The sequence below is a fragment of the Myxocyprinus asiaticus genome, chromosome 46, assembly GCF_019703515.2.
Source record: "Myxocyprinus asiaticus isolate MX2 ecotype Aquarium Trade chromosome 46, UBuf_Myxa_2, whole genome shotgun sequence".
NCBI classification, from domain to species: Eukaryota; Metazoa; Chordata; class Actinopteri; order Cypriniformes; family Catostomidae; genus Myxocyprinus; species Myxocyprinus asiaticus.
This window is the reverse complement of record NC_059389.1, coordinates 1,043,702-1,066,899: the sequence shown is the minus strand read 5'-3', so window position 1 is coordinate 1,066,899 and position 23,198 is coordinate 1,043,702. Positions and strand designations below refer to the sequence as shown.

Sequence of the window (23,198 nt, the reverse complement as noted above, 5' to 3'; positions counted from 1 at the left end):
CAATTTGAGTTGAATTACTGAAATAAATGAACTTTTCCACAACATTCTAATTTATTGAGATGCACCTGTATGTCTGTGCGTATCTATCAGTGGGCAGGACTTCACGTGACAGACTGAGAGAATTGAAGAGACATGGTTTTTCCAGCATTTAAAATTTCAGTGAAATTCATCTTGCATTCGGTGCTACATAAGGGCTAAATATGCTTCTCATCCGACATGCACATTTATGTTGCACGTGAGTGTCACACGTACTATCCAGTCCAGCAGCCTTCCTGATATTTGTGCTCCAGAGACAGGAGAGTGCAAACGGGATCACTTGCGCTACTCTTTTCGGCTTCTCTCAATATTGTGCCGTAGACCACAAAACTTACGTGAAGTGCTAATGGGGAAGTCAAACATCTCAAACGGCTAGACTGTCTGACATTATAACTACCATTCACCTTGAAAACAGCTACAACACTGAGTCATACAGCAAAATAAAGGGGTTTTAAGCTACACATCGTCATCACCATTACTAAAATCCTGTTCAAATGTTGTTAGATATTAGAAAAGAAACCGGCCATGTTTTTTTTGTGTGTGTGTGTTTTTTTTACTCATGTATCATTTTCTTTGTTGCATTGCTTTGAGAAGATGTTGAGTTTCTTGAGGAAAGTTTATAATAATATTGGCCAATAACATATCAGACTATCAATTTAGCATTATGGTAAGGTTGAAAATGATAAAAGAGTAGTTTTCATTTAATAAGTATTTAATTCATAAACTGGATTGTCCAAAAATAGACATTACAATATGGTCATTTAATATATATATATAAACCAATTTTAATAGGTTTTCCAGAGAAATTTTACTATATCGTGATATATATCTTTATCGTGATATAGAATTATTCATATCGTGATTTAAGATTTTGGTCATATTGCCCACCCCTATGTAATTCTATGGGACTTTTCTGATATTTGATCGTCCGCTGTGCGAAAACTGTATGTTCAATTGGTTCAATCAAGACATAACACACTATTCCAGAACAGTCTGAAGGTTTGTACCAAATTTGGTGGACATAGCTTGAAAGCTCTAAGAGGAGTTAGTGTTAGAAATGTTGGTCTCGGTTTAGGGATTTTGAAAAACCCTAACAGTATTTTGGTTTTGTCGAGCCAACATTTTGTCTATTTTAATTAGATAACAAGCATGAATTAATTCGACATTGTTTTACAGATTGATATATTATAGTTTGAAGGACTTATAAGTAGGCCTATATTTAGAATCAACATTTCATTATAAATAATTATTTCGTTTCGTCCGCTGTTTTGGACCAGTTTCACTGAGCTTGACGTAATGCATTCTGGGACTGTTTTCTCCATTCAGGATTCATGTAATACTGCCTTAGAAATTGGCCAAAAGAAGGTATCAGCATTAGAAGGAAGCATGATGTTGCTGCAGTCTCATGTCTCATTCTAAGATGCCTTAAAATACTGTCTAGATAGGGAGTTCAATAGATTTTGGAACAGAGCCAACCTCTAGAACGACTAAAAAACTGTCCAAAGAGACCAAATGAGAGAGAAAAATCTGTGTTTTACCTCCTCAGAGTCTTGAGGTCTTCTGGAGAGCCATCGTCCAACTAAAACATTCAAACAAACAAATACATTTAACCAATATGTGTTGCAAGACATTTTAAAATGTTCTTAATTAATATTCACAGCCTACTGTCATTCAAAAGCCCATTTGAAATCAAAACTGACACTATATTTGCTTTCTTAATACACATTAATGTCACAACTTTCCTTTTTATTTTTTTTTATTTTTTTTTTATATATATATCTGTCAAATACAATCAATAAATCAGCCACAATATAAAATATATAAAATATGAAATGAGGTTACAAGTCATCAGACTACACAGGTAGTGGGCTACAGCAATCTACTGGCTGTTATTGGCATGACATGGTGCTCAAGTCATGTTATTTATATTTTGTTCACCAGATGGCAGCAATCTGCCTCCAATTCATGTCACATTCTCATCTTTTCTTCAGTTTCAACTTATGGAAGTGTAGGTTCAGAAAAAAAAAAAAAAATCTTAAAAAATGTGCTTATTTGTGTTTGCAAATTAATGGTAAAATTGAGAAACGTACATGTAAATAAGATCAAAATAGCATACAATTACAAAAGAAATTATTGTTGTTCAGGGAAGAAATGGTATTATCATCATCATCATCATCAAGGGTTACACATCTGACCCTTCTGGTCAAAAATGATCGTGAATACCAATGGGAAGTGCCATTTTTCAATACTATAGGAGGGTTAAAGTCTGTTTTGTGTTAACTCACAGGGTTCAGGTTTTTCATGGCTACATGTTTGTCACCCATGATATGACGCCAAACCCCTCAGCACCCTGTAGACACCCTCCTTCTGAAAGCAGATGATCATCCCAGTTCCCCGTGATCACCATCAACTTGAATGAGTGAACATGTAGAAACCTGATTAGGAGAATAAAACACTACCTAAAATAAGTAGAGCACAAGGCCAAGTTGACTGAACATTCAGCTAAAGATCAAACCCTCAGTGCAGCTCCATGTGTTCAGACTCTCTGAGTTCTCCTCGGGTCTGCCGGTGCTGTCCGGCTCCATCACAGGTGTGCTGACTTCATTCACAGGTTTAGTCACCTCTGGACGCACACAGGGCTGCAGGCACGCCGGGGAAGGAGGAAGCACTTCCTCACACTGCAGTGTGACGACGGACACCGCACTCGAGTCTGGTTTTAAAAGAAAAATACACTGAGAGCTGCAGATGTTGTTGGATACACATTGCAGATAGACAGATGTTCAGATCATCTCACCTGACAGGAGGACACTGACCGCGGCGAACAGCTTGTGTTGGGTCAGAATCTTCTAGATCTCCAACGGTGCAGTTCGTGGTTCCCCAGTCAAACAGCATCTCTGTGGTGAGACTCTTTCCCTGCAGAACTGCTGCATCAAAACGCCTCAAATCACACACACAAAACCATAAAATCTCTGTCTTTATGACATTTTATGCTGTTTACATTATATTTATAACACTGATCTAAAGGCTTATGCTTCAGCAGCGCATGAAATTCATATAAACTGGGAATTTCAATAATTAGACACAAAATATCCTTTTCATTTATTTAACAGGTTTTTGTCACTATATATTTTCTAAAGTGTTATTTCATTGTTTTTGTTACTTTTCTGTTATTTTAAAATGCAGCACATTTTAAAAATAACAAATGAATGTGTCCAGATTTTGAATGTTAGTATACATTTTTAAAAGGTATATTTTGTATAAATTGTGTATACATTTTATTAATTTTATTAGTTTACGTACTTCTATTATTTCTGCTTACCTAATATTTATTGACGTATTTTTAATTTGTCTAATTATATCGATTTATTTATTTATTTTGGTCACTATATAGTTCCAAACTTCAACTTGTGTTATGTCATAGTTTTGATTAATTTATTATTATAAAAAAATGTGGACATTTTTAATAATAAAGAATGAGCAGACGTCTCCAAACGTATATACTATATATATATATATATTAAAATACATCAGTATGTATATGACATTTTTCTATGTCCCTTTTTTAAAACATTTGTGGTCTTTACATAGTTCTAATACTCCCTGATATTTTATAGCTTTGATGAAATTACAATTATTATAAAACATGAACATTTTTAATAATAAAAATGAGGTGTAACCAAGCTTGATTAATTTATACTCTTTTGAATTTTATATTTTGTATTAATTGTGTATATTAGTTTACTTACTACTATTATTTGTTTATATAATATTTATTGACATTTAAATTTTCATAATTATATATATATACTGTATATTAAACTAAAAATTTATGAAATTTTTCTATGTACATTTAAAATATTAATTTTTTGGTCACTACATAGTTCCAATACCTCTATTTGTGTTATTTCATAGTTTTGATGAATGTACTATTATTATAAAATAAGGAATTTTTTAATAATAAAGAATGAGAAGGTGTGTTCAAGCTTGATTTTTTTTTTTTTTTTTTTTACACATTTAAATTGCATATATTGTATCATTGTCTATTTTTAAAATTGGTTTTGTATACTTTCATCGATGTATTTATATTTACATAATGCTAAAATAATATCTATTGATTTTTCTGTATATCTGCTTATCCAGTGTAGGTTCAAGGTTGATTAGATTTTTTAATTTCCAAATTTTTATCAAACTAATATATGAAATATGACGTGTGTGTCACAGCTCTTCCTGATGTGTAATTGTGTATCTGGGTTCTCCTGTGGGGTTGTTGATATCCATCATGACGGTTCTCCATGTGTTCTGATAGTTTCCTCAGTGTGGAGAACTGGAGCTTCATGATAAAGTGAGTCCTCCCAGTAAATCGAGTCCCCTTATGACATCACAGCGATTCCATTGGCTCAAAGAGCTAGTAATGGGTACTCTATTCAGTGCCTGATTAAAAATCGTACAAATTCACTTTATGGTATATACAGTTTTAACTATGTACAGTAAATACGACATTTAATGTCTTTTAAGTCATATGTTACACATAATAATATATAACTGAAGTTATAGATTGTGAAATTAAAAATGTGTCATTGTTTGTGTTTTTCAGTTAGCCTAGACTTCAATGATATGCTATCACGATAACATGTTTTTGCTCAGGCATTATAAACGGTTACCCCCATGGGGACTCAAGATGGTTGCTGTGTCAAGACCAATCACTTGATGCTGCCTATCACCCCTGGAGTCACGAGTTCAAATCAGGGTGTGCTGAGTGACTCCAGTCAGGTCTCCTAAGCAACCAAATTGGCCTGGTTGCTAGGGAGGGTAGAGTCACATGGGGTAACCTCCTCGTGGCCACGATTAGTGGTTCTCGCTCTCAATGGGGCGTGTGGTAAGTTGTGTATGGATCGTGGAGAGTAGCATGAGCCTCCACATGCTGTGAGTCTCCGCGGTGTCATGCACAACGAGTCACGTGATAAGATGCGCGGATTGACGGTCTCAGAAGCGGCGGCAACTGAGATTCGTCCTCCGCCACCCGGATTGAGGCGAGTAACTGCGCCACCAGGAGGACCTACTAAGTAGTGGGAATTGGGCATTCCAAATTGGGAGAAAATGGGATAAAATAATAAATAAAAAAAGATGGACCAATCATAAGCATTTGTGATTACGAGATGATTTTAAATAGTCATTTTAGAGCGATATATGTGGCAAATTAACTTATGTATGTCTGGTAGCGGTCATTTAGCTTAATTTAGCTTTCAACCGTCTCCAATAGGACAAAATTAAGATTCGGCTTAATGGAGGAAAACAATAACTAAGAAAAGTATGAAAAGATATGTATACGCATCACCGTAGACCAAAATCATAACTGTATATATATAACGTGTTTTAAATTGATAATGGTTAAGGAAAGATTATAAACAGACTTTGGTAAACATGAAGTACACAATCAGACCGTCAAGTGTCAGAATATACTCTGACTTACAGAAGTGTCATTGCATGAAAGAAGTCGCATTTGTGGTCGCAACATTTGACGAAGTTCAAATCTGCTATTAAGTGTTTTACAAGCTTAAATAAATCAATTTAAAGCTAATTATGAACGTTTTATGATGAAGGTAGTGTTTTATAGCACTTTTACATGTCCGTATAGCCATATAGTTAAAGAAACATCAGGTGCATTGTTTTATGATTAAATGATTTGTTTTTCCCACTCAAACTTGATCAATCACATTTATAAAATTGTGTTTAAAGTAACACACTTGCAATGGACGTCTACAGGGCCTATACTTTAGGATTCCACACGTAATTGTTGATTATTTAAGCTAAGTTGTCTAAATCCTCCTTTTTGAGGTTTTGGAGACTTCTTTTCTAAGTGGATGAACTTTTGGTTAAGTCGCAGGTAGGGACAGACGTTAGTGAAAGTTTGCTAATGTTAGCATGCCATTGTTGTGACATAATATTCATGCATGAATGAGTGAAGATGTAGATGTTCTTGAAAGGAAGTGCTCGTAAAAAGTCTTTGTTTACATTTTAAACAAACTTCGAGGTAAACTATGGAAGAAGAGCAAAAAAGATCGTTATCCCTGAAGGTAAAATCGTTTGCGAAATTTCTCTCTCACTCTTTTTGTTGTCTTCAACCTGGATGCTAAAAAACCGTCATCTTCACTGAGAAGTTCTGCAGCAGAACCCTGAAAACAGGGTGCAATTTGGATCGTGACCTGTTTTAAGTGTCACACATAATTACGCCCCTTACAAAACAACTAAACTAGCCACAAATTCGCCAGTCTTTATTTTCACATGCAAATGAGCTTTTGATACGCAGCAAATGTTTGCCAGAAGTTTGCAGCTCTTCTCCGCTAGTGGTGAAACTCTGGCAAACCTTTGGCAACAATGGACAATTTGCCGCAAGTTTGCCGCAAAGCTCATTTGCATGTGAACATGATCGGTGGCGAATTTGTGGCAAGTTTGCCATGAACTCTCGATTTTAGTAAGGGCGTTAACAATTCCAGACGTACACAAGCTGGGCTGTTTGCTTTAATACCGAGACGTTTGCAGTGGCCAGCTGGTTTAGCGCATTAGAGGTAGTGTTATACACATCTGTCATTATGGGTTATGCACGTTTAATGTACACACACCTCCAGAGGGGTTACGGCTCGTTTATATCTTTAAACAAATAATTGCACGGCCGCATCTGCACAGAAAAGTACGTTCATTAATCATGTTAGCAGTGTGAAAGAAACGCCGCTGATGGGAAGCTGGATGGAGACGAGACTCCAGGTGCATCTGTGATGTATTTTTTCCTTTCTGTAAAATGTAAAGCTGAACACCTGGGATGGATTTTATAAATGTTGATTCTTTGGGAGTGTTTGACAAACACTATATAGTAAAGACAGCCAACAGTCACTAGAATACCATGGTGAAACCAGAGTGTTTCTTTATACCTGGATTTGATGTGTGTTTATTTATTTATTTTTTATATTATTAATATTGAAATACAGACTGTAAATACACTTCAACCACCAAAATACTGTAGTGTCCACTCCAGCAGACAGAAGGTAGCAGTGAGCTTCAGAAAAAGAGTGCTTACCAAGACTGTGTCCTAAATCACATACTTAGACTCTGTTTGGAACAGCATACTATGACATCACATTTCCCATTGCTTTGATCTCTGACCTTGACATTTCATAGTCTCAGAGAGTTTTCGTTTGATGAAAACAATGTAAGAAAGAGAAGGTCAATGTTGAATCTAGTGAAACTGTATTAAGAGCTTATTAAGGGGCCACACTCACTGTGCTCAATCTATACAGTCTCTGTTAAGAAAGATCTCCACAGACTGCTCTTAAATCAGGGGTAAAGGGCAACTTCTCAGCAATACTACCAAGGGAACTAGTCAGTGAAGCTGATCAGGGCTTAACTTTAATTGTGTGGGAATCAGAGGGGAGTCGGACTGAACCGGTGACCTCTGATTAGAGCCGAATCACTCCCTACAGCGCCGGCCAATCATCAATTCCATGCTCTGTTTCTAATGCTGATTTGTGGTCAGTTTACACCAATGTTAAGGTTTGTATTTTGATAGGCACAGCTGTTTCGATATCAGCATTGTAGGGGAAAGTGTCTCGTTAACTTCTCGGCATGAAAGCTGTAATCCAGAATTTTCCAGAGCTAATCCTCACGTCACAGGATGTGCTAAAGAGATTTCTCTTGCGGAATGAGGTCATAATGTTGGTTAGGGTTCTGTCGATGCAGTCATACATCGATATATCACAATTATTCTTCTTACACTATTGCACTGATGCTTTAGATCTTTATATATATATATGTATATATATTTACTTTTGCGTACATTCATATCATTTCCTATTCCAGTCCTAATTGATCAATTAACGAAGAAGATGGCCGTCTAAATAAGTGCACGGAAACCATGCAAGTGGCGTTTCTCACCATCTTTAAGGTGTACTCAAGTCATTTCTGTTTTTATGTTGCAGTGACACCGAGCGTAGGTAATTAATATGCCGTCAGTGATGTGTAAGGACATGTGAACTCCTTAAATGGTTTTCCCTAATTAAGCAAAAACCGATCTGCACACAGATTTTTATTTCAAACAAAACAACTACTTGTAAACACCTCTACTGATGAACATCTTTCAAAAGTCATTTTGATATTTTTTCTGGGGCTTAAATTAAAAAATGTCAGGTGGTGTAACCGTCCGGAGAGAGTAAAACAGTAAATCAAATCTCATTAATTAAAAGCGGAAGTTCTTGATTAAAAAGAATATGTAAATCAATCAATAAATAAGCAGTGAAACAATTGTGTTTTAAAATCTAAATGTCCACCAGGTACTTACAGGGTTACACGTCAGGTGATGTAACCAACATATAAGTCCCCATTTTTTTTATTGTTTATGTTGACAAAAAAACATAAAACAGAGAAGAAAAGTAAAAAAAAAAAAAAAAAAAAAAAAAGAATAATTTTATACTATTTTTATAAAAAAAATCTTGTTCCGGTCATATAGAGTAACCCTGAGAAAAGTTCTTGATATTCTTGACTTAAAAAGATATTCTTATCTTTAAAAATATTTTTTACCTTAAAAAATGTGTTTTAAATGTATTTTAATTTTTTTAAATTAATGATTTAGTTTCATATGAAATAAATCTATAATGCTGTTAATTATACAGGAGACCTTCTAACATTTTAGCTTTTAAAAAATTAACAAGTCATATATTTAATCAATAAATATGATATTTTATTGCATATAATATATTTTGTTACATTTTTATTGTTTAATTGCATCATTTGTACTATTTACAGGTATTTACATTGACTTGCTGAACACGTGCAAAAATCTGTACTGTCTCTTTAAGAAAACCGGCATTTCTTTAAATGGGCACATCTCATCTGTGCTGTGTCTGATTACAATTAAATGTTTATTTTTGTTGTTTTTGATCAACAACTGACTGTAAAGAACAGAAAGTGTATTAAAAGAGATGACAAATGCATTGCGTCCTGCTCAATTCCGGCATCTCAGATAAACTATACTCAAGCCATTCCTTTTGCATCGGTGCCGCAACCACAGCAGCCCACAAAGTTACTGGGCCACGGGTCATCCGACACATATCTTGGCTACATCCGCACCGACTGTCTTCATATCAGGAAATCACATCAAGCCCTAATCAACTAATCACAACGCTCACATTCAGGGTCAGGGGGACGCTTGCTTCATCCTCAAATATCCAATAGGCCAGCTCCACCGTTCAGACTTAGCAGGGTTCCACTCCATCCGGGGCAACTCTGCCCTAATGCGGAGGTGGCCCCCGCATTCGGGCGTAACGATCCCTCCAGCGCTTTTCAGCTCTCGCAGAGCTCATTTCCATGCGGCCGCAACCGCCACTGTCTCTTCAGTGCTTCTGCCTCCTTTCATTCTCCATCTCTACCTATTCTACACCTCCCAGTTTCCTATCCCCCGAGTGGCCCCTAGTGTGAGGCTGCCTCAACTAGCGGCTCCCGCTCATTCTATCATACTTTAGCACCTCCGCCCACCTCTCACAGGGCTCAGCAAGTGCCTCCCCCACCCTTAAATGTATTTAATCATTTTCACGCTCTTTTCTGTGGGGTACAAGAGGCACCGTAAATTACTTTGTCTCATCTCAAATACAAGGCTACGTAGACAACAGCTCACTGTCCCATTTTCTGGCATATTTAGGCAAGTATTTGTGCTCAGGTCAAGCCTTGAGCCTCAAGCCCTTTGCCCAAGACAGCGAGCCACAAATGTTTTACACTATCCTCTCGGCAGGATTACAGTAACTTGTGAACTGCTGAATTGAGGGTGGCGCCAAAGGAAATAAATGAATTGCAATGGAAACAGTAGTTTATATTAACAATTATATTGAAATATTTCATTGAGTCATTTTTCTTTTCACCCTACTATTAGGTAAGCACTGCTTATCTTGCTTATATATGGATGGCACGTCCCTGCAGAGCACACACTTAAATTAGCTTGTGAGCATTTAAAAGCAGCCATGTGTCTGTCTGACAGCACACTGGGACCAAATTAAGTCATGTTTGGTACTACCGGTACTGCACAAACAATGGTATCATGACATCTTTTTTATTTTAGTACCTGTACTTTTGACAACACTACCCTACTGAAGTACGTGAACGCAGATGCTTCTAGCTACGCAGCTCAATTTCTTGTTAGTTGCATTCCAAAATGTGTCAGACCGCAATTTATAACACAATGCAAGTTTGCGCTGCATTGTCAGCATCGCCATAAGGGGCGCTATAGCGAACATTAGTGTGAACTCTCTACTTCTACGGTGAGATTCTCTATCAAGTCAACTACGGTCATGACTGAAGATTTTATAATAACAACTGAGGTTTGTTACTGCTACAGTAGTGCAAAAATGCACATTATGTATGTTCAACTGGGCTGAGCGTTGGAAATGCGTTGGCAAAGCACTCACATCTGCTGAAGCGTACTCGTGTAAAGTATGTTTCTGACCTTCGAATATGGCATCATTCCTCTCAAGTCACCTGTATTGAAGTCAATTGCGAATAGACTCTCTCATGCGCTTTGCGTTCGGAGCGCTGTTTGCATGGTGCACAGAGTTGCTGCCTATGTAGAGCATTCCAAATTGAGTATTAGGTTCCTGCCTGAGAAGACAGCTGCCTAGGTAGGTAGTAGGCAGTAAGGCAGCTCACTGTGTTTTGGAACAGAGCTAGTAAATCTTTAAATGGGTTGTTTGCCATTGCACTCTTTGTTTATATATAGAAAAGTCCTCTTTTGAGAGTATTGTTTACATTGTAGCTCCATTTGCTTGTTCGGATGTTCGAGTAGAAAGGAAATAAATGGTGTGAACCAAGTAGAATCCCTGTTTTCATCTCTTGTCCAAGTCTTGGCCCTTCTTACGGATGTACAAACACAAGCTGCCTGACTTTACACAGTGACAACGAGACTTGAGTTTGAAAAGACAAGGACACGTTCTTCTCCGCTGCAGCTAAATAAACACACAACAGGCAGCGGGCTGGTTATATTCAGAAAGACTTCAAAGAGCCTTTAGGATTCAGTACGAAAGAGACGTGTGACATAAGGCGAGAGTCTGCGATTTACATTTGTCAAACAATAACACAAACCTGAGCTTTGTTTCCTGTGGACCAGTGCAGACCTGCGCGAGAAAGCATTTGAGTCCATCAGGTGTTGCGCTTTGTGTTTTAAGCTCTTTACTGTGTTTATTGTGATCTTTTATGAGATCATACAGGTGTATCTGAACATGTCCAACACATTTAGCAAGAAGTTTGAAGAGTTCAAACATATGAAGGATAGGACAGGATGGCTGACTTGTCATCCAACAACTGCACATCTTCTAACAAATTTGACCTCAAAATTTCGCATCAGAAGTTTATCTAGAATACCTGAAGTTACCTCCAAGTGGTGACACAAATACCTGTATGGGATATTCCTTACATTAAGCCACCAATAAAAAAATATTAAGCAACAGAATTACAATGTGTCTTGATGTTTTTGTGACAGTCAAGTGTAGTTTTGTTTACATCAGCGGGATTGCTAACATGGCAGATTAGGGGATGATAGATATAGAGCTGTTATGATGTCAATTTGTAGGCTAACCCGGAAGGGTAATTCATGGGTTTCCTTTTGTAATTTCGGATGGGTAATATCTGAGCCAGTGTTGTGGAGTAAAAAGTAGAAAAGTAAAAGCAGCAGAGCTACTACTGTAACTTTACACTTTTCAGTAGCGTGATAGTAGTTCATCTATTTTCACAGTAGTGTAGCTTTTCCAGTAACGAGCTAAATTTTCCAACGAGTATTGCTGTAGCGTCAAAAAACACTCTATCACATTATATTGCGAACGCAGCAATGAGGGAGTAATCTCTCTCTCTCTCTCTCTCGCTCTCTCTCTCTCATGTAGCGCTGGAAAAGCCAAATCATTTAAGTAAAAGTAAATTGGTTCTTTCGAACAGTTCATGTACTTGAACTGGTTAAAATAAACAATTCACTTATATTTAGTGTTGGGAACTTCAATTCATTTTAGGGAGTCGGTTCTTTTGGATGGCTCATGTAAATGAACTAGTGTACATAAATGATTCACTGATTCACTTGAGCCTCACGGAGCCTAAACTTTACCCTCTTTTTTTTTTTAAAAGGAAATATTAGGTAATTGCTGCTGTTTATTACTATATTTAGACTCCTTTAAATATATATATCCTTGTGCGACCCAGCGTCCACATGCGTGGATGTTGTATTTTGGCTGCGATATACACAACAAATTATTTAAATGAATAAAAACTGACTGAATAGTGTTCACAAGACACTAGACTGTTATTTAATAGTTAAACTTCTGCCGCACCGAGTCACGTAACACAATAACATGATGTTGATTTCCTTAAAGCGCTTCAACGGATGCAGCGCCAACAAAAGTGCCTCTGGTAAGAAATTTCTTTACGTTTTTTATTGAAACCTGTTTGGGTTTAAAGAGGAGAGTCTCTAGTTTCGTTTTATGTGGCGCTTTAAAAAATCCATTAATTGTTTGCGTGTCAGCGCTGATAAACATGATGTCCACATACGTGTATTTTGGGACAAACTTCTCTTAAAAGTAGAAAAAACATGTGGGTCATTTTGCTTAATTTTAATATACATTTTGTTATATATATATATATATATATATAATTCTCAATCGAGAATTTAGAATATGTGTTTTAAAAATTAAGTTACTCATAAGTTGCTACAGAAGGACTACAATGGTTGTCAGATTCTTCAAGTACGTAAACTCACATCCTTGCGGTAGCTGTAGTCCTTATTTAGCAACTTAACTTTTTTTAAAACACAATGGCTTAAAAATTCCCCATTGGATATTCCTGAAAAAATCCAGTACTCAAAAAACATTAATTCTTTTACAGGTTTGAGGACAAAAAGCTGAACATTTCTATAGCCTTACAGTGGGCCCCCCTCCGTCCACCATTACAAGTGGTCCAACGACCCTGGATGCCTACCTTAGAGAAGTTACAGGGATCCAGTCATGGTGTGTGGTATTTAAATGTATTATGTGTACTAGTCAAGCACAACACTGCACCCTAATTCCAAATCTCAGCTCGACCCACGTCAGCAAACAACAGACCATCTTGTGTGGCATTGTTACTGCTCAACGCCAGTCCTGCATGCTAATGAGAAAAAGACCCTCACACTGGTCAAGGTGGTTATCCCGGCTCCAGTAAATCCGTTTGAAACAGCAGAATTCCACTGGAATTTACAAAGAAATTCACGCTGATGGAGTCATCCTGAAACAGGGTTGTATACAGTATGGTAGAGCAGGATTCTGTAATTCCAAGAGGAGCTCGAGTGGAAAAGCATGAGAATTAAATTCCTACCGAGCGGAAGACTGTGAGTAGTGAGGTAAGAAGACATCCCGCTGTGTAAAAGAGTAATTTACCGCAGTAATCACACTCTGCACCATATATCCACTACAGTCTATGCTACTGCTCATGCAAGCAATTGTCACAGTTTGATTATTCCACTAGACCAGATCTTTAAATGGTTTATACCCCTCCAACTGTCGGCGATAACTCTTCCATTGCGAATTACAGGTGTGTGTTAACTTAAAAGACTTTAAAATTGTTTATTACATGGCTGTCTGGAATACTCGATTCTAATGAGTCAATTGCACCATCTAGTGGTATGATATGTCTGAGTTACAACCGCACATCTGATGATTAATTCATAAAAGACTGATCATCTGTGTATTGCGAGTCATCTTTCCTGCTTCTCGTATCACTCTGCAATCTCTACAAGTAAGCTAATGAAATTATTTCAACTCATATCAATGTTTCATGTCGATTTATTTATTTATGTGGCAAGTAGTCTTGTAATAAGCTGGATAATGAGCAGTCACATGGTCATTTTCCCCAAATAAACACCAACAGAACTCTTAACGCTGTCAGGATCCTGTCACTTTGACAGTCCGGGATTTTGTTGTGACAGGATCCTGACACTCTTGTTCTGTGTCTTTGTTGTGTTTCATTTTCTGTCTCTGTGTGAGTCCACAGCTTCGGATTGTGGTTTCCCTGCTGTGCGCTCTTCGGTCGGTCTTGTGTTTCATGTTCGGAGCATGGTGTCTGGATCCTGACTCTCCTGTCTGGTTCGGTTTCAGTTCTGGTTTCGGGATCCGAACACTCATGCTCCATGTCTTGTCTTTTATTGGCATGGGTACATTGCTCTTATGCCATCTTGGCGGGATGCACTCATGTCAAATGTTTGTGTCTGTCTCTCATGCTTCGCATTGCACTCGCTTTGCGCTGCGCGTCCGGGTCGCGAGCCATCTTCACGTTGTGCTGGGGTTTGGTCACTTCTGTCTTAGATGTCGTTTTTATTTGTGGCCGAACTCTCGCACAGGTGTCTTGTCACGTTTTGTCACCTGTTGCGTGCATTGCGTGGTGTTTGCCTCGTGATGTATGCTCAGGCTTTGTCTAGTGTGAGAGTGCATGACATTGCTTTGTTGCCGCTGCCATGCATTCTCTCGTCCTGTCTGTCGGTTGGCATGAGCAGTGTCAGGATCCTGTCAATTTGACAGTCTGGATTTTTGTTGTGACAGGATCCTGACACTCTTGTTCTGTGTCTGCGTTGTGTTTCATGTTCTGTCTCTGTGTGAGCACACGACTTCGGGTTGTGGTTTCCCTGTCGTGCACTCTTTGGTTGGTTTTGTGTTTCATGTTCGGAGCATGGTGTCTGGATCCTGACTCTCCTGTCTGGTTTGGTTTCAGTACTGGTGTCGGGATCTGGACATTCATGCTCCATGTCTTGTCTTTTATTGGTGTGGTTGCATTGCTCTTATGTCATCTTGGCGGCATGCACTGACATCAATTGTTTGTGTCTGTTTCACGCGACCGAGGGCACATGTTGCCTTATTGTCTTGCCGACATGCGCCCGTGCCATTCGGGTGTTTGTTTTGTGAGAGCATGTGGCTTTGTTTTGTTTCTGTTTTGCCTCATGTCTTTCAGTCCTGCATCATACCCGCCTCCTTGTTTGCCCATTAATAGTTCATTTGTCTCTCCTGCTCTGCCTATTAGCTTTTTGATTTCTCTCCCTATTTTAGTCTCCTCATGTGCACTGTCCAGTGCCAGTTCATCTTGTTCTCTTGTCTTGTCAGTCCCTGTCATTTTTGTGTCCTGCTCCTTTTTATCCAGTCTCAGCATGTCTGTGTTCTTGTCATCCTGGACTGTATTTTTCCCCTATAGGGTAGTTTGTGTTTGGTTTTGTTTATCTTTTGTATTAAATAAACCCTTTGTTTTCACTCTGATTTTGGGTCCTGCCTCTGCAAACACAAACCGGATGTGCAAATCAACTATTCAGAGATTTCTTCTTCTCACATAATAACAATTTCGATGCAAGTCAATATGTGATGTCCATTTATTTATTTATTTGGTTAGTAGACATGTGATAAGCAGTTTTACATCAGGGTCCTATTTTGCAATAGCAATCACTTAACTGTACATTGTCCCTTACTTAACGTACACCTAGCCGTGGATTATCCTGCTTATAACATGGTCATTTGCCAGCATTGATTAGTTAAAGCTGTCATTGATTTTTACAGCGCAAATTTTCACTGGAAGAATAAAAATAACAGTTAACTTTATATATGGGTCACACATTACGTAGAAGGGTTGGCACTCCTAAGAACATATAACATTTACTTTCCATTCTTAATCATTTTCTCATTGAGGAAAACCCAGCGTTGTGGATGTGACATCTCTCTTTTACAGACGTCACAGTGTAAAAGTGGCACTTACATGATGAGGGGAAACCATCCAAAGTGCTTTGAAACCTGCAGACTTAAGGCTGCACGATTGATTGAATTAAAAATGAAATCAGGATATGGCCTTGCACGATTACAAGACAAAGTTCCAAGAAGACCAGAGGTGCCACCCTCTATTGAGTGTGTGTTAAGCAGCGCAGCAATATTAGATGATGTTTATCATGACGCATTTGATAAGTTGTGGTTTCCTTCTCTCCTCCACTGTGCAAAACGTAGCTGAATGTCAAGCCATTCTTCCTTACAAGCCACATGGGTGTGTAAGAGGAAAGTGCAAGTGCATTCCTAATTATCTCCAGGTCGGACTCAGTAACACGAGGCTGATGAACACTGGTGTCTCTGCCGTGTTTCCTGTAGCGCTTCGCAGTTGATTTAAAAGATGGCATAGCATGACTTGATGCTGTTCTGTTGTGTGATGTGATGGTTTATCCCGGCTCTGACACTCTTCAGATTTGCTACAATATATTCGCGTCCAGAGGTTGTTTGAACAGAGGCATAAAACTCTCTCAATGTCTCATTAAGTAGGACAGCAGAGTAGGCTCATTAATATAGAATGGTGATTAAAATGGACTGGAACTACCTGTGCATGGAAAGTCTGACATCCTGAGTCATATTTATGAAAAACTTTTGTACACATTTTTAATGCAATAGTTAAAATAATATCTGCTCATGTGCACCAATTCGTTCGACAAAACACTTTTCACATACGCTAACATTTACATCCTTTGTCCTCCCTAATTTTCCTTGAAAGCTCCATTGGAACATTTGTTTTTCATCCTGTGAGTTTAGCATTCACAATCCACATCCCTGTAATCTGCTTTTCTAGTTTCCTGTCGCTCATGTGGCGTGTTTGTCTGTGCTACTGTACTGCTTTTAGGGCCCCAAACTGAACTTTCTTTAGATGTACTCTTCAATTAGCCAGCATAGCAATCTTCCTTCCACTCCAGAGATGCTGTTTTTGAAGTTTTAAAGCATTCAGCCTGATAATTTGAATATTCACTTAGTGATCTCAGAGTGTTCATATGGAACAATGCAGGTTGTGCCAAAAGCGGCATGTCCATTGAACAACTGTACAACTCCATCTGCAACAAATATACATTGACAGTGGGCAAATGTTTAAAGGGATATTTTATCCAAACATGATCTGTCATAATTTACATCATCACCATAAAAGTAACATACAAGGAAATAAATCTATGTTCTTAAAATGTTTTCTATATGTTTTTGGATATGTTCTTCACACAATGCTGTTGTGTGACTTTAAAAGACTTGGAATGTAGATCATATTGACTACTTTGTTGTTACTTGCTTTTTATTGTTGTTGGTGTACAAAGCTGCTACTAAAATAAGCTCTTTGTTGAGTTAAGTATATGGGCACTAAAAGAGCCAAATCTTTGTCATAAGTATCTGTGCTTGTTTGTGTTTGATCAGCGTCTGTGTATCAGGAAAACATAGAGCTTCAACTTCAAAAGAGGAAATATGTGGTGAGCTTCTCTTCCTATGATCGATCAGTCAGCAGACACACACACAACATGAGATCATGTTTCATCAGAGAGCAGATAACTCTCTTAGTCTCTCTCTAACACAGATCTGTTCTCATTGCTTTACTTGGGGTGTGTAGATTTTGTCTGACGGCCACTCAGGTGGTTTATTTGTGTTCTGTGGAGCATCTGTTCAGTCCTGTCTGCTCCCAGATCAAATTGTGGGACAGGAACACACAGATCACAAGTGTGAGATAAACAAGAAGACACACCTGAGGCTTTCACTGCTGACCTCTGACCTCTGAACTATTAGACTCAACATATAACTGTTTGTTGTGGTTTTATGACACATGTTGACTGACATGAGCTTCAGAGTTTGAGATCTTCTGCTGATCATCTCAGAAAGTGTCAAGTTACATCAATGAAAGTACCATGGTAATGCCATTGTTTTTGGACATTGTACCATGGTAATACCATTATTTTTTGACATTGTAACATGGAAATACCATTATTTTTGGACATGGTATCATGGTAATGCCATTGATTTTGGACATTTTACCATGGTAATGATTTTTGGACATGGTACCATGGTAATGCTATAGTTTTTGGACACAGTACCATGGTAAACCATTGTTTTTGGACACAGAACCATGGTAATGCAATTGTTTTTTGGACATGGTACCATGGTAATGCCATTGTTTTTGGACACGGAACCATGGTAATGCCATTGTATTGGATATTGTACCATGGTAATGCTATTGTTTTTGACATGGTACCATGGTAATACTATTGTTTTTGGACAAGGTTCTATGGTAATCCCATTGTTTTTGGACACTGTACTATGAATAATTCCCAAGAATTTCACACACCATTGCACTTGTGTATATGGCTGTGTGACAATAAAGTGATTTGATTTGATTTGATTTGATTTTGATGATAATACCATTGTTTTTGGATATTGTACCATGGTAATGATTTTTGGACATGGAACCATGGTAATGCTATTGTTTTTGGACATTGTACCATGGTAATGCCATTGTTTTTGGACACGGTTCCATGGTAATACCATTGTTTTTGGACACTGTGCCATGGTAATGCCATTGTATTGGATATTGTACCATGGTAATGCTATTGTTTTTGACATGGTACCATGGTAATACTATTGTTTTTGGACAAGGTTCTATGGTAATCCCATTGTTTTTGGACACTGTACTATGAATAATTCCCAAGAATTTCACACACCATTGCACTTGTGTATATGGCTGTGTGACAATAAAGTGATTTGATTTGATTTGATTTGATTTTGATGATAATACCATTGTTTTTGGATATTGTACCATGGTAATGATTTTTGGACATGGAACCATGGTAATGCTATTGTTTTTGGACATTGTACCATGGTAATGCCATTGTTTTTGGACACGGTTCCATGGTAATACCATTGTTTTTGGACACTGTGCCATGGTAATGCCATCGTTTTTGGACACAGCACCATGTTAATACCATTTTTTTGGGACAATGTACCATGGTAATTCCATTGTTTTTGGACACTGTACCATGGTGATGCTATTGTTTTTGGACACAGTTCCATGGTAATACCATTGTTTTTGGACACTATGCCATGGTAATGCCATTGTTTTTGGACACAGTACCATGTTGATACCATTGTTTTTGGACATTGTACCATGGTAATACCATTGTTTTTGGACATTGTACCAAGGTAAGTGTCCAAAATCAATAGCATTACCATGGTACCATGTCCAAAAAAATGGCATTACCATGGTACAATTTCCAAAAACAATGGTATTACCATGGTACAGTGTCCAAAAACAATGGTATTACCATTGCAAGGGCAGCCTCTGCGACCTTTGTGAAGACGCGAGGGGACAGGGACAGGCCGAAGGGGAGGACCTTGTACTGGTATGCCTGGCCTTCACAGGCAAACCACAGGAAGGGTCTGTGTCGAGGTAAGACCGAGACATGAAAGTACGCATCCTTCAGGTCTACCGGCGCGAACCAATCTTGATGCAGGACGCTCGCTAGAATGTGTTTTTGCATCAGCATCTTGAACGGGAGTCTGTGAAAAGCCCAGTTCATAAATCGCAGGTCCAGGATTGGTCGCAATCCACTGCCTTTCTTCGGTACGATGAAGTAAGGGCTGTAGAACCCTTTCTTCATCTCGGCTGGAGGGACAAGCTCTATCGCGCCCTTGCGCAGAAGGGTAGCGATCTCTGCACGCAAGGTAGCGGTGTTCTCGCTCTTCACCGAGGTGTAGCTGAATAGCGTAGCAGAGTCGGACGGTCCAGGTCAGCCACCGCGACGGGTTGGAAAGCGCGAGCCACGCGTCCAAACTCCGAGCAAGGGGGACCAAGGGAATGATCACGTCGGATGTACCGGCAGGTGGGGCCTCGCGGCGGGGCAGAGCTCGAGGTGCCACGTCAAGGGGATTCGAACCCCATGGCCGTACTGAGTCCAGGGACATCGAAGCACTTACCTGGCTCCTGCCACCCACAATAAGATTGGCCGGGGAGGGGGGAGGAGGAGTCTCGTCCCCGTAGTCCACCGGACCCAATCCCGTGTGGGCGTGTTTGTGCCACAGCTGGGCGCACAGGGGGACCACTGCTGGGGCGCCATACTTGCAAAGATGGGATGGTGGACGGTGGTCATGACGATGGCCGTGCACACCGAACATGTGACCCAGGGAACAAGAAAACCGCTCTTTTGTTTAATTTTTGGGTACCGCAGCCTCTTGGACATGCAGTGAAATTAAATGAAAACGAAACAAAAGATTCTCCTCTGGCCCTCCACCAGGAGATGGAGTGGTCTGCTCACCAGCTCCGGAGAAGCGGGTCTCCTTGCCCCTGGTTTGCCCGTCTCAGGGGCACTTTGAAGCCTTCCTCGGGTTCTTGGCGGCCGGCCATGAGACGGGTGGGCCGGGCCATGCAAGCTTAGTTGCAGGAAGATGCCCTTGGCGATGAGCAGACGGGGTGCGGGGTCTTGTGCTGTGCAGGGGCAGGATGTGCTGTATGGCCTCCGTCTGCTGCTTCACCACCGAGAACTGCTGGGTAAAGTCCTCGATGGTGTCGTCGAATAGGCCAACCTGGGAGATGGGGACGTCAAGGAACTGTGCCTTGTCAGCCTCGCGCATCTCAACCAAGTTGAGCCAAAGGTAGCAGTCCTGGACCACCAGGGTGGACATCGCCTGCCCGAGAGACCGCGCCGTGACCTCCGTCACCCGGAAAGCGAGGTCGGTCGCCGAGCGCAGTTCCTGCATCAATCCTGGGTCAGAACTACCCTGTGCAGTTCTTTTAGCGCCTTGGCTTGGTGTACTTGCAGGAGAGCCATGGCGTGCAGGGCGGAGGCGGCTTGTCCAGCGGCACCGTAGGCTCTAGCCGTCAGGGATGATGTAAACCTACAGGCCCTGGATGGGAGTTTCGTATGCCCATGCCAGGTGGCGGCGCTCTGCGGACACAAGTGCACCGCGAGCACCTTATCCACCTGGGGATCACCAAATACCCCCTGGCCGCTCCGCCATCGAGGGTAGCGAGAGCGGGGGAGCTGAAAGACCGTGACCGGACAGTAAAAGGTGCCTCCCACGATCTTGTCAGCTCCTCATGCACTTCCGGGAAGAAAGGAACGGGGGCTGGGCGTGGCCGTGGGCGGCGCCCCGAGCCCAGGAACCAATCGTCGAGCCGCGAGCGTTCTGGGGAGAGCGGAGGGTTCCACTCTAGCCCAACGCTCGCGGCCACCCGGGAATGCATGTCCATCATTTCTGCATCGGCCTGGGACTGGGCGACCACTCCCGAAGGAGGAAGCCCAGTCGAAGCCTCTGCATCCGACTGGACAAGCCCACTCTCGATGCTGCGCTCGATAACTCGTCTTCTTCCCGGGCTCCGAATGAGATGTCGAATTCACCCTGAGACGAGCCGCCGATCTCATCCAAGCGCCCGACTGGAGCAAGCAAGCATGCTGGGGAATGGGAGGTCCGTGGGGGTATACCTGGCGGAGGTGGTCCCATTGAGGTCCCCAAATCGCCCCCAGTGCTATCCGGCATGGCCTCATATCCGTAGGTAGAAGGACCGAGGCGGGGAGCTGCTGGGGTGGCTTGCTTTCTTACGAATGCAAGCCGCGACCGCAACGTTGCCATGGTCATGTTCTCGCAGTGAGGACAAGACCCATCCACGAATGATGTCTCCGCATGGGCAGCGCCCAGACACATAAGACAGCGATCGTGGCTGTTAGAAGCGGAGAGATATCGACCGCAACCAGGAATAACACATAGACGGAAAGGCATCTTTAAAAAGACGTTCCGTGTGTGCCGCACTAATATATACTCTTTTTTTTTAGAATATACTCTTTTAGTTGTTTCTACCGAAGCGCCCAGGGGTGTTCTCTGCATTCCATGTACTGTGTCCAAATAATAATGGCATTACCATGGTACAATGTCCAAAATCAACGGTATTACCATGGTACTGTATCCAAAAACAATGGCAGTACCATGATACCGTGTTCAAAAACAATTGCATTACCATGGAGCAGTGTCCAAAAATAATGGCATTACCATGGCACAATGTCCAAGAACAATGGTATTAACATGGTACTGTGTCCAAAAACGATGCCATTACCATGGTACAATGTCCAAACATAATGGCATTACCATGGTACAATGTCCAAAAACAACAGTATTACCATGGTACTGTGTCCAAAAATGATGCCATTACCATGGTACAATGTTCAAATATAATGGCATTACCATGGTACAATGTCCAAAAACAATGGTATTACCATAGTACTGTGTCCAAAAACAATGGCAGTACCATGATACCGTGTTCAAAAACAATTGCATTACCATGGAACAGTGTCCAAAAATAATGGCATTACCATGGTACAATGTCCAAGAACAATGGTATTAACATGGTAATGCCATTGTTTTTGGACACGGTACCATGTGAATGTCATTGTTTTTGGACATTGTACCATGGTAATGCCATTGTTTTTGGACACAGTCCCATGGTAATTCCATTGTTTTTGACATTGTACCATTGTAATTCTATTATTTTTGGACATTGTACCATGGTAATGCCATTGTTTTTGGACACAGTGCCATGGTAATTCCATTGTTTTTGACATTGTACCATTGTAATGCCATTATTTTTGGACATTGTACCATGGTAATTTAATTGTTATACAGAGTACCATGTTATTATCATTTAGTACCATGGAATCACCATCTGATACCACCAATGTACTGCAGTCTGTAAAGAAATGCTGAGGCATAATATTCATGCTTTGACAAGAGTTTAAACATTTGACATGTATCGTCAAAGGTCTGTGTGTGTATGACTCAGTGTCTGGATATGAGTTTTATATCAGTGATCTCTGTTTTGTGGCTCTTTATGCCCTCAACACTCACATTACAAAGTGAAGAGGTTGACCTCTGACCTCAGCCTTTGAGGTTAAGAGAGGTTATGCAGGTCATGTGTTAATGACACCTTTTAGAACATCAACTGAAGTTGCACTTTAAACTCCAGACATGACTGTATGCTTGGCTTTGAGCAAGCACACCACTAGCCGTATGCTATTTTATCCAATATTTTTATATGTGCTGTATATTTCTGTGCTTATTGTGTTTGCTTCACAAACTTTCTCTGTTTAGAGGATTGCTTCACAATAAGAAACCTTATATGTCTGAAGTGTTTATCTGATGTTTTGTCATTGACATCCACCAGCTACTGCTTTATAAGAGATGACAAACTTTGGCTCATTCCTGTTTTATTCCCCAGTGGAATAAGTGACATCCTCACAACTAGGAATGTCCATACATCCCTGATGCTAAACCTTTTTGTCTATTAATTCATGACTTTTATGGAATACCCTG

At 40.1% G+C, this 23,198-nt stretch overlaps 1 pseudogene; it reads right to left on the bottom strand.

Moving 5' to 3' along the window:
* LOC127435670 (interleukin-1 receptor-associated kinase 4-like) overlaps nt 1-23,198 on the bottom strand; it is a 38,650-nt pseudogene that overhangs the window by 7,050 nt on the left and 8,402 nt on the right.